Here is a 13,899-nt window from a genome sequence, read left to right on the forward strand (position 1 = left end):
AAGGCAGCCTCATTATCAACATAAATAGGAGTAGTTAGGAATTCAAAACCGTAGTCCCGCATCTGTTGTTGGATCCATAGAACCTGGGAGCAGCAACTAGACGCAGCAATGTATTCTGCTTCACATGTAGACGTAGCCACACATGTCTGCTTCTTGCATTGCCAAGTGACTAGGCGATTGCCTAAGAACTGACATCCTGCTGTAGTTGATTTTCCATCTTTCTTGCAGCCGCCGAAATCAGAATCACTGAAAGCTTTGAGATCGAAGTTATCATCCTTAGGGTACCATAACCCGGTGTCAGGGTAACTCTTCAGATAACGAAAGATCCTTTTGACAGCAGCATAGTGAGAGACCTTCGGATTCGCTTGATACCTAGCGAGAAGACAAGTTGGATACATAATGTCGGGTCTTGATGCAGTGAGATACATTAAAGATCCAATCATAGCACGATAAAGTGAAGAATCCACAACATCCCCTTCTTCATCCGGAGTAATCCCGTGATTCTGCGGAAGAGGAGTAGAAATTGGCTTCGTATCGGACATCTGGAACCGGCTCAAGATGTCTCCGACGTACTTGGTTTGATGGATAAAAATTCCAGATTCGGACTGATTAACTTGCAAACCCAAGAAGAACGTCATTTCACCCATCGCACTCATCTCGAATCGATCTTGCATCACCTTTTCAAATTCCTTGCATAACTTATCATCGGTAGAACCAAAGATAATATCATCGACATACACTTGTACCAACAGAAGATCTTCACCTTTTTCTTTGATGAAGAGGGTACAGTCGATCAAACCTCGTCGAAAACCATTGCTGAGCAGATAGGTAGACAACGTTTCATACCAAGCCCGAGGTGCTTGATGAAGACCATATAACGCCTTGTTAAGTAGTAAAACCCTGTCAGGATGTAATGGATCTTCAAACCCCGGTGGTTGCTCGACATATACTTCCTCTTCGACTACTCCGTGTAGAAAAGCACTTTTAACATCCATCTGGTACACCTTGAATTTCTTAAAGGATGCGTAGGCTAGAAAGATTCTAATAGCCTCCAGACGAGCAACAGGTGCATACACTTCATTGTAGTCAATACCTTCAATCTGACTGAAGCCTTGAACCACTAACCTTGCTTTGTTTTGGACAACAATCCCACGGTCGTCCTTTTTGCACTTAAACACCCAGCGAGTTCCGATCTTTTTGTAGTTGTCGGGCCTATCAACCAATTTCCATACGCCCAACTTCTCGAACTGCTGAAGTTCTTCTTGCATGGCTTCCACCCAGGAATCATCTTTCAATGCCTCCTTCCAAGATTTAGGCTCTTCTTGGCTAACATAGCAGGCGAAAGACCACTCATTTTGTTGTCCCGATTCTCGTATCTCAGCATACAAGCCAACATTTTCATTATTTCTGATTTGATTCCTTGTCCTTACACCACTGAGAACATCACCTATAATATTCTGCTGAGGATGAATGTTATGAATTCGGGTTTCAGTAACTGGAGGAACTTCAACATTTGACCTCAAGTTATTGATATTTAAATTCCCGATATCATTCTGAAGCTGGTGAGTTGTAGAAGATGATGCATTTTCTTCTTGGATAATTGGCGCAGACACTGGATCCGTTGCTTCTAAAGTACCTTGAACCGGACGCAGTGCTTCACCATCATTTGCATCAACATACTCCTCATCTTCCGATGACAAATTGTAATCGACAGCATCATTAAACACCTCATTTGAAGCGAGATTGTTGACAGAAGAAGACGCTTGTGAGTCAACAATGATTGGACGAGCTAACTGAGAGCCAGTCGCATTCTCGCTTTCAGACAACATTTGAGCAATTGCATTGTCATCATCAAATGTTGGCAGATTAAATGAGTCGAAAAGACCATCATAATCGAACATCCATGGATCTCCAGAAGGCTTCAGAGGATTAGAATATCTTTGAACTCTTACTTCACCCCATTCTTCAATTCTTTTGGTAGTCAGGTTCCATACTCGCAGATTAGGAGTAGCATACCCAAGGAAGTAACCTTCGATAGCTTTGGCACCAAACTTCCCATCAGGCTCAATCATGGTACATGGTGCACCAAAAGGTTCTAGATATTCCAAGTCAGGAGTCTTCTTGTGTAGGAGTTCGAAGCACGTTTTCCCATGTCTTTTTACTGTGAGAACCCTGTTTAACGTGTAGCAAGCCGAGGCAACAGCTTCAGTCCAGAATCGAACTGGAAGCTGAGACTCAACCAACATGGTTCTTGCAGTCTCAATTAAGGTTCTGTTCTTTCTTTCAGCGACTCCATTTTGTTGTGGCGTGTACCGAGAGCTGTATTCATGAAGGATTCCTTTTGCAGTGCAAAACTCATCCATAACCCTGTTTTTGAACTCGGTACCGTTGTCGCTTCGAATTCGCCTCACCTTTAGATTATACAGATTTTCCAACAAGGTGATCAAATTCTTCAGAATTTCTGGAGTCTCGCTCTTGTGGACCATGAAGTCAACCCATGAAAATCTTGAGTAGTCATCAGTAACTACCAAGCAGAAAACTTCTCCGTGCACACTCTTGTGTTTGACTGGGCCGAAAAGATCCATATGCAAACGCTCGAGTGGCATGTTGACAGTGTTAACCTTCTTCAATGGATGAGATTTCTTGGTCTGCTTCCCTTTCTGACACGGCACACAGACATCTTGAAGTTGAAAGTTCTTCACATTGACACCTCTCACCAAGTTGTTTTTGACAAGGTGATTCATTTTTCTGAGGTGAATATGGCCCATTCGTCTGTGCCAAGAGATCGTCTCCTTTTCAGTGGCTTTTGAAATAAAGCAAGTAACTTGTTTTGACTGAGTTATTGCTTGGCTCATATCAAGGACATACAAATCATTGACTCTTGGTGCTGATAAGAGAATCCATTCAGCGGGAATCTTAAATCCTGGCTTCAGCACATAACAACCGGCATCATCAAAATGCACGGTGAACTTCTTGTCGCAGATTTGAGAAACACTCAGGAGATTGTGATCCAACTGTTGCACATAATTGATCTTGTCGAAACTCACAATTCCATTTGAGATCATTCCCTCGCCGGTGATATACCCTCCTTTGTCTCCAGCAAACGCAACATATCCTCCTCTTATACTTCGCACATCGAAAAGAAGACGATAGTCGCCAGTCATGTGCCTGGAAGCCCCACTATCAACGATCCAAAGACTATTGATAGTTCCTCCTGGAGCCGCCTGCACATGCAATTTACACATCAGTTTGAGAGGGGGACCCAAGCCTTTGTGGACTTGGGTCGTCCTTGATCATCAAGGAAAGTGATCTCAATCACTTGATGATTAGGAAATAAAACCTCTGGTGCTCCCCCTGATTTAGTGACCTGTTTTTGTTTCCAAGCTTGTTGTCCTTTACCAGTATTTGGATTAATTGTTTTTGTATTTACTGGTTTTACATTTGTCGGTTTAGCTTGTACAGGTTTTTCATCCTTGACCTCTGATTTTAAGGCCTTCTCAATTACCTTTTTGTTCTTTTGTTTTACCTTCTTTTCCCTTTCTTTCAAGACACGTGGGTCTTGTTTCGGGGAAACCGGTTGTTTTTGGTAATTGGTTTCTTGGGGAGCACTTGTTTTTCCTTTCAATTTTTGCAAGTATGGGCAATATCTTACAATGTGCCCAACTGTTCCACATTCAAAACACATTCTCCGCTCTACAAACCTCGGAGAAACGTGTTGATGACCAGACGAAGAACCAGATACTGAACTTTGTGATCTAGATGTGCTTGGACCTAAGTCACATCCATTGGTGTGTTGGGTATAATTGTTCTGATCATTTCGTTTTAAAATTCTAACTTGTTTTACAAAATCAATGTTAGATTTATTTTGAAATGTTTCAAGTTTGTCCGTACCCTTTGATCCCACAAAGTTCACTTTCTGTTCTCTTTTCTTAGCTGGAGCTCTTTTGTTTTGCACCCTTTGAACCTTAGGTTGCTCAACCTTAGATTGTTGAATTTTAGGTTGTGCAGCCTTAGGTTGAGGAGCCTTAGACTGCTCAACTTTAGGTTGTTGAACCCTTGGTTTTTCAGTCTTAGGCTGCTGAGCCTTTGGTGCTTGAGCATTCTTGTTTTGAGCCCTCTTTTCTTGTACCTGGCCCTTACCCTTTCCAGAATTCACTTGTTGTTTTCGCTCAACTGGCAGTTTTTGGTTTCCGTATTGTTTTCTAATTAGCTCACACGGAATTGGTTCACATTGAGTGACCGTCACTTTGTTACCTTTGTTTCCCAAAAACTTATCAATTCGTCCTTCAAAAATTTTCTCAATTAAATCTTGATTTACATTTTTGATTGGAAAATCTCTGTCAGAATAAATTTTGCTGTCTCCCTTGAGCGTATACAACAAGTTATTCTTTCACTGCTAGGTACACTGGGCTTCATTGCCTTTGGTGTTTCAGCCTTACTCGGTTTCACTGGTGGATCACACAAGATGTGATTCTCAATTGGAATGTCTGGTGTAACCGAGTTAGGCTGTGGTTTCTCATTTTCTTCAGATTCATCGTCCGAAGACTCAGCATCCTCAATAATCGGAGGACTCTGTTCCTTAACAGACGATGAATTTTTCACATTCTCAGATTCAGATTGCCCCGAGGATGATGTACCTGTTGTGAACCCGAGGCCTGCTGCAAAGTCATCTAGACCGAGTGGCACAGTAGGTTCAAAACGGGGCATATCCTCGTCATTAGGCAACTTGGAGTAATTGTGATTCATCGGGGGAGGGCATGATTTGTAACCAATACATTTTGCATCCCCCTTTTTCCTTTGGACATCAATAATGTGATCCAAAACATAGCGGGAATTGGAATAGCTTTCCAATTTCTGCTTGATTGTTTCACATTCACATCTAGCTGTAGCTAACTCTACCATTTGTTTTTCAATTGTGTCAATCAAGTTATTATTAGCATGTTGTTTTCTCAAAACAGCCTTTTGAAGTTCAGAAACATCATGTTTTAATGACGCAATTGTTGCTTTAAACTCTTTTTCATTTCTTGTTAAAAACAAGTTAGCCTCAGTTGCTTTAGAAAGATCAACAATCAATTCTTGATTGTGTTTGTGTGTGATTTCAAAAAGACTTTCCTTTTCTGCATATTCAAGACATTTAGCACATTCAACAGCAGCAGAAATAGAGTCAGGTTTAGAATCACATACCTGAGAGGTTTGTCCTTCAACATGAGCCATGAAGGCTGTATGAAAAGAAAAAGATCCATCTTCAGAGAAAAATTGAGAAAGCTTCTCAGAAGTTCCAGCAGCTTTCTGGCAAAGAATAGATCTTCTCTTGCATAAAGCTTCAGCATCAGCCAATAGCTCATCAACCTCCAGATCTAAAGCCTCACTTGATAAATCACCAGCATCAAGTGATTCCCCATCCATACTTCCACTATAACCCGAGCTATCTTCATCTTCTGAAGATTCACCAGCAGACACGGGTTCTTCAACCTTTTCAACCACCTTAGCATAACATGCTGTTCCACCATTTCCTCCTTCACCAAGCTGAAGATTCCAGTTGCAAATCTCATCAGCTTGAACAACTAATCCTCTGTGGGGATTAGAGTTTGTGGTTCCAGATGTATTTCCTCCCACGGCAACTATTTGTCTGTCAGAATTGTTCTGTTGTTGCTGAGGCTGTCTCTAATTCCTAAAAGGATTCTGATTGCCTTGCTTGGGTGGCTTCTGACATTCCCGCTTGAAATGACCCTTTTCACCACAGTTGAAGCAGGTGACAGCATTCTTATCAAAACCATACTTGGTGTTGTTGTTGCTTTCCAAGCTGGTTCTCCCCGTTCTCTCCATAAACTCTTTAGCTCTACGGATAGCACTAGCAAGAGCCCACTTTATATCCATCATCTCAAACTCTTCTTTATCAACCTGCTGATAATCTTCGTTGGTTAGGTTGATATTTCCAATCTGTCCTGCAACCAACCCACAGTAGGCGCTAACCAAGGTGTTCAACATCTCCATATGCTCCTTGGCGATCTCAACACTGACTTTAGAAAAATTGGAAGTATCCAGTCTGACAGTGTTCGGATTGGAAGTAGCTTGAAAGCTTGAAGAACTTCCATAAAATCCCTGTTGTTGTGGTTGTTGCTGTTGAGCTCTGTTAGGATCCAGGAAAGGCGGTGGCGTGAATTGTTGAGCTGTCTGTTGTTGTTGTTGTTGAGAAGAAGAATCTGGTCTTGAATACATCATTGTGTATGCTGAAGGATCAAATTGATTTGCTGTTGAAGGTCCGGTGTTGGAGATGAACGCTGTTTGAAGCTTAGCATGCTGAGAAGCTGGCTTTTCTCCAGAAATACCACCTGTAATCCCAAAATACATCTCTCGATTCTGAGGAGTGATTGTTCTTTTCGCCTTGAGCTTTTCTTCAACATCTTTGTTTTCCAATTTCTGTATTAGCTCATAAATGGTAATTGTATCCAGAACACCGTTTTCCTTGAGAATCTCAAGATAACTGCTCCACTTTGCTGGTAAGCCATCAGCAAATCTCTTCACCATTTCTTGTGGAGTGGCAGAGACTTTGAAGGCAAACATTTCACTCAACAGATGGTGAAATCTTGTAGACAACTCTGCTAGACCTTCATTCTCCATGCAGGTAAAACCTTCAAACTCTTTCTTTAGCAGCTCCTGCTTGATCTTCCTTGATTGAGCATTTCCTTCACACCTTAACGTGAGCATATCCCACAAACTTTTGGTAGTCGTACAGTAGACGAACTGGTGGTATATATCTCTGTGAAGAGCCTGCGTGAGAATCATAAATGCTTTCTTTTCCAATTCAAACTTCTTCTTATCTTCGTCAGACATTGTGCTGTAAGTTTCTGGATTTGATCCTGCAACTTCCAACTCATTTTCAAATAGAGTGAAGAAACACATCCATAGATCTTGACCTTGCCCCTGAACATAAGTTCTCAGCCTTTCTTTCCACCATCCCCAATCATTGATGTGATTAAGCTTTGGCGGTTTCGTGCTTGTACCAGTTTCACTATCGTTCTGCATCATTGCTTGAATGCTGCTGCTTTGATTAGTGACCAATGCCCATTGATTTGCAGTTATCATTGCAGCTTGAGTTGGGGCAATAGCCTGCATCCATGCAGTTTTGTTGAACTCTGGCGCAGATTGCGTGGTTGATGATTGCGTAGATGATGCCTGTGGAGTCAAAGTTGTTGTAGTCCACGCAGATGGATCCCATTGACCGTTTGTTCCCATTTTATATTTAATATATTAGGTGAAAATGATTTTTTAAAAAAAATAATTTTCACAAACTATGTTAAAACTTTGAAGGATAACAAACTGTCGAAGGATCTCGGATCGAAGGACCTGAAAATCACAAACTGTTAAGTCTAAACAGATAAGACTCGAAAGATGCTCGAAAGATGACACTTGTTCGAAAGATCAACAGTGTTCGAAGGATCACTGTTGAGTTTCGAACAATCACTTCGAAAGATTCTCCTACACGAAGGATCCTTATCTTTCGAAGGGAAACAGTAACTCGAAGGATGTATCTTTCGAAAAGATTCCTTGACTCGAAAGACAACACACTGACTTCGAAAGATGTTCGAAGGATGGTTATCTGTCGAATCTCCTTGATCGAAGGATGATCTTTCGAGTTCGAAAGGTATCTTTCGAACACGTCTGACACACTGACACAGACGTTGACAAGTTGGTGACAGGTTGATGTGGTTGGTGAGCCAACTTTCGGCAGAAGGGATGTTTCTGCACCAACTTTTCACCAACTTTGAAAAAGTTGCCCAAAAAGGAAGCTTCTTATCCACAACCAGTACCGGAAATCAACCGGAATTTTGGCCGGAAAAATAGCAACCCTTTCAAAACAAGATTTTAAGTTACCCAAACCTTCCCGTAACACACCCGGTCAGTTTAGAACACGTTTTTATGGTTAAGAATGCAGAAAACACACTAAAAATGGGTGCTAAACCAAGAAAGTTTTTGTCCAAACACAACCAAAGTCTTGCACAAACCCGGTTTTAACAAGGAAAAGAGCCACGGCTCTGATACCACTTGTAGGTCCCTCGGAGGTTGAGGATAAACCTATTCCTTGTTATGTTCAACACTCTAGCAAGTGCGGAATCCAAGCTAGAGTGCAAACCGTAGTTTAGATGAAAGCAAAGATTACAAGAGAAAGAGTAGACAAGCAAAGTATCAAAGTTTTCTCTTGTATTTCAGTGGACACGGTTACAGACCTTGACCAAACTGAAATGCTCTCTTACAAGACCTTGGGTTCACTCACAAAAGCTCTCCAAACTATCCGAATGACTAACTATGAAGTGAAAACCCTCATGGGATATATATACCCATATCAGACAGACATGCACGAAGGATCAGGCATTCTGGTCGAAGGATCATCTATCGACCAGAATTACCATCGAAAGATATCGAAGGATCCAAACATACCTCGAAGGATGGTATATCCTTCGAGGTCCATAAGTATCCATCGAAAGCTCATCTTTCGAGGTCATCGAAGGATACAATCCATCCTTCGATGACATCCTTCGAAGCATACAAGTTTTACACACTAAGTGTTGACTGTTTGGCCAAGTCAAACCAGGAGGATGGTTGACTTGGTCAAACACACATTCCAACACATAAACAACATTACAAAAGACATAAACACGACAAACAAAAGACATCGTTTTATACATTACAAAATACAGACAAAGTACAGACACAAGTGCACCAACAATAAGTTTGGCCCGCAGGCACTACATCACTAATGGATGTTTAATAAGTTTGGCCCGTAGGCACTACATCACTAATGGATGTTTTAAATAAGTTTGGCCCGTAGGCATTAAAAGATAATTATGTACTTATAAGGACTAATAAGGAAAACGATTTTCAGTAAAAGGAGTTTCTTCTTCATCTTATTTCTGAATGCTTTCTCCTTGGATGTTCGTCCCATTTTAGCCGCGGTACGAGACTCAGCATCTCGGGCTCCGGTGTGGAGAACTCCTATTACGGCTTCTTCGCTTGGCGACGTATCCAATAAAAATAATCGGAAGCAGTAAATTCCAGATTAGAATCGGGAGTATTCCTATGTTAAGTCTAGACTCAGAAGATTTAGGAATGTGCAATTGTGTCATTGAGATTAAACACAAAAGCTAGTGTTTAATTCACTCAATGTTGGCTCTGATACCAACCTGTCACACCCCAATTTTCCACGTGTCACCGGTGGGCCCGGTGGGGAGTATAGTGACGTAGTTGGCGTCATCATAGACAAACAACACAATATAATAATGCACAGCGGAAGCAAAAGATAAATATATTACATTCCGAATATAAGTAATGTCAAAGTATTACAACGGAAGGTAAAGGATCCACAGGCGGATCAATAATAGAAAACTGTTCAATAGACTTTAGGCATCTAGGACTTGCAAGATTCCCTAGTGACGCCCCGAGCTCCCAGCCAATTACGCATAGTACCTGTCACTTAACCTTTTGGAAAATACGTCAGTTTACACTGGTAAATACAAGTAACTGACTCATTTTGGAAAAAGAGTTTGAAAAGTGATTCGAGTGCAAACGGCACAAAATATCTTGACACATTGATTAAAATGCACAGAGGCAAAATTAATCTTTATACTTGGGACAATTTTATTAATAAAAATCTTGTATCCGATTTACATGGTTGTCCAACATTTAGGGCCGGTGATTATACAATACAAGCCGGACAAGATTAATCGACACACCACAAATATAATCTCACAAGAAGATAATCTCACGAGTGAGTATACGTTATACATATGCAACAGGAGGTGTTCTGTCTACACCCTGTGCTTACGTCGTGGCCATTCACTTTTTAAAATGAGCCAAGGATATCCAGGACACGGTCATTAACCCCCAATGTTATTTGTTATCAATCAACACAGATTAAAACGGGATTATGCAATTTAATCATCTCCGATTAAACAGTTTCTACACCCGACCAAGCGGTATTTTTATAATACCGTATCCCAAGCCCGTATAAGGGAAAACAAGTTAAAAGTATTTACCTGAGCTAGCTCCTGTCTTAAATAGCAAGAATAATAACTCAGCCGTATTCCTAAGTAAGCGTAGGTACGATTTATCGGAAAGCTCTAGTCTGCAACGATGGTATAAATAACCAATTAGAATACTAACGGGTCTTTAATTAAGCCTAAGCTTAGACCGGTTAGTTTTAAGGAAATATACGGTTCAAGCGCACGATTAAGCGAAGACCGGATAGAACGTGATCTAGACCCGACAAGTTTGAATACTTGTATAATATGGGTATACTAAATACATTCTGGATTTTGAGACAAAAATGATAACGTTTGGCACGATTCGGTCAATTTATGCAAACTAGTTACATAAACCGAACCGAGCGCTAAAAGAGTGTTACGGGTAGGCAAAAAGGGCCATATGCAAGTTCCCTGAGATAACATGCTTTAAATATGATATAATATCAGTAAGTTATGTTCTATATTGCCCGGAATAATTTTAAACTCAATTTATGCCTTATAAGGGCATTTTGGTCATTTAAAGGATTATAAAAGAGTCAATTCAGAAATCTGAGTTTCGGGTCTGGTTCATACAGTAAATATACTTCATTTAACTTATTATAACAGTAGGGTATGACCCATAAATCAAATCTATCATTTAAACCAAACTATGCACCGTAGGGGTATTTTAGTAATTTCACAAGGGCTAAAAATGCCAAAACTGGAAATCTGAGTTCAAAATATTATACTTACTGTTATCATATGAAAATATGCAAATTACATCAGGAGGTATAAGTCTTATATGTTTAAAACGAGTATAACGCTTACTATGCGCTTAAAACGCTAAAAATGCGATTTCGAGCCGTTTCCGGGTTTATATATGAAAGCTGCGATTTTTATATTTCTAGAAGGCTCAAAATAGTTTATTTAACATATAAAATCAGTAGAAAAAGGTTTCGGGTCAAAAGAATGTATGAAACTCATTTTATGGCTTAAATGGTCAAAACCGACATAAACCGAAATAACTAAGCGATCTAAGATACGATCAGCCAAAAATTAAATAAAAATCATCAAAAATCCCAAAATATTATATAACATCAGTTGGTAAAAAGTTTTGTATCAAAACGTGGCCAGAAATAGGTTATACACGAAAAGGGCCGTTTATGTAACTTTAAGATATAGTTTTACGCTATCGGCCATAATTCAAAATCTGGACCACCAACGGGTCTCAAATTTTCGGTGCAAGTTTATATATTAGAAATAAAGATTTCTACTCTTTCACTTTTCCAAAAATCACGTTTATATCAAAAAGGGCAAAATAGTCAACTTTAAGCATAAATCGGAACATGCAAATGAATCGGCTAAGAATAGACTCGAGATATAAAAATTCCAGAGAGTTTTACCAAAATAAATATGGTTCAAAGTACTCTCCAATACAGGTCTCAAACATGCATGTACGGATCCGAATCGATAGTCTACGAAAAAGTCTTTTTATAAGACTTTCGGTTCCGATTCGTATTTATACTCAAGATTGTCGAGTTGATTATGATAAAACACATTCTTACATATATTATAAGTTATTTATGATGATCAAACAGATTGCATGTCCTCTACATTACCATTTAAGCTTATTTTTGCAAAAACCACTTCTGTTGACTTTTTAAAAACAAGTTTGACTCGACAATTAGCATGCATATGGTGGGAATCAGAGAATACCCTTTTGAGGGTTTGTTTCCCACATAAATACCAACACATATGTGGTTTCAATTCGAGAAATGACTGAGTAAAACTCGTTTAATCAGAAAGTCAAAGTATAAGAACAACCAGTTTGACTTTTACTAATAATCGATGCAAGAACGAATTAGAGATTGAATTAGAAGCTTACAAGGGTCCTATTGATTCTTAGATAACACTAGGAATCGGCCTTGATGTCCAGAAATGTTCCAGAAATGCTTGGGAGAGAGTTCTTGCAAATGAGCTTCTTGATCACAAAAGGGAATGCCAAGAAATGGGGCTTTGATCTGATTTAAAGCTGAAATCAGAGGTTACTGTGGCACTAGGCATGCATGGCATCTTATTGGTGATTTATGGAGGTGATACCAGCTGTTACACACCCACAAAACTGACCCAAAACACAAAATTCGCATTTTTCTGGTTCTGATAGCCTCACGCGGCCCGCTTGGGTCTGTCCAGGCGGGTCGCCTGGCCTCTGCTGCTGTCAAACTATTTTCAAATCTGGCAGATTTGGTCCCTGGTCTTGCATGCGATGTTTCGGCTTCATATCTTGACTCGTAAACCCTAAATCTTGGTTTTTAAGAACCTTAGAACATTTACCAACATGGTAATGTCCTCGGATAACTTTGCGCTCAACCGAAAAGCCATGAAATTCGACGTTGACGCTTTTAGTCCCTTAAGTACGGTTTTGGCCATAACTTTCTCATACGTTGACGAAACTTCATGAAATTTTTACCACATATTCTAGTGAGTATATTTTAGCATTATAAAGCTTCGGGTCTGCCAAAAGTTCACTCAGAGGTATAAATTAAACATGTTGACACTTTTGGCCCCTATAGTTTGAAATTCCTCACTTTGGTGCAATTTCTGCGTCGTATGATCCATGAACCATCCGTTTAATGTTATAAACATTATGTAGGGTTATCATAGAGTCTAATTATCCATTGTTGACACTTTGGACCCTTACGTTCCATAATTTTCACTGTTTGTCACTTTTAGTCCCTCTAAAGTATGTTTTCACATACCGGAACCTTATGACACGTGTCAAGACATTATTGGACGAAATTTTTCGAGGTGTTACATTCTACCTCAATACGCTAACAAGTCGCTGCAATTTTAGACAACATAACGCTATGATTATACTATACCATTCGACAAGCTATACGACTATACCATACTAACTCAATATGCTATTCGCAATCGCTATATTCGAATAACTCGTAAAACTTAGATGCAGTCAGGATACTGTATATGCTACTGTGTGTAGATAGGAGAATTACGTGACATTAACTGCATCTGTGATTAAATGCGTATGTGCTTCTGTGCTTATGTGTCTCTGTGCTCTACGTGCCTACGTGCTTATGTGCTTTTGTGATTACGTGAATCCGTGGTTATATGCTTACGTGTTATGTAATACATGTTTCGACGTGTTCCTAAGCTTTAGGAAGTAGTAGATGTGTGAGGTGAGATTCAATCATGTTGTGTTGAGTCATGTGACGATGTTTGTTGCAGACAATGTCGTCTGGATCCCGACACCATCTTACTCGCCAAGAGAAGAGAGACAAGCGTCTCGCTGCTATCATTGCCAAGAGTGTGGTGAAAGCTGTGAGCGAGGTATATGAAAATGTCAGCAAGTCGTCTGAGGAGTCGCGAACTGAAGCTCCTAAAGATGCCAACAAGACTGGTTTCAGCTTCAAACAGTTTAAAGCATGTGGACCCAAAGAATTCACCGGAGAAGATGGCCCTACCGCCATGTTTCAATGGTTTGATTCAGTTGAAGTCACTCTGCACCAAAACGGCTGTCCTGAAAATCTCCGCACCCTCAATGCTACAGGCGTCTTCCAGTCCCGAGCACTAGACTGGTGGACGGCCGAACGAAACAAGCGCAGAAATAATGCAGCTTATGAGCTGACTTGGGAGGAGTTGAAGGCCATCATGATGGACGAATTCTGCCCTCCCCATGAACGTCAAAAGCTGGAGGACGAGTTTTGGAACATCAAGCAGAAGGATGGAGACAACGCTGCTTTAACTGCTTGCTTCAAGCAGCTTAGCATCATCTGTCCCGACCAAGTCAAGACGCCAGACATGGCCACCAAGAAGTATATTCGAGCTCTACCCGATTGTGTTGCCGATTTTGTTCATGCTGCCAAGACATCATCGATTG

The sequence above is a fragment of the Helianthus annuus genome, chromosome 11 (genome assembly GCF_002127325.2).
Source record: "Helianthus annuus cultivar XRQ/B chromosome 11, HanXRQr2.0-SUNRISE, whole genome shotgun sequence".
NCBI lineage: Eukaryota > Viridiplantae > Streptophyta > Magnoliopsida > Asterales > Asteraceae > Helianthus > Helianthus annuus.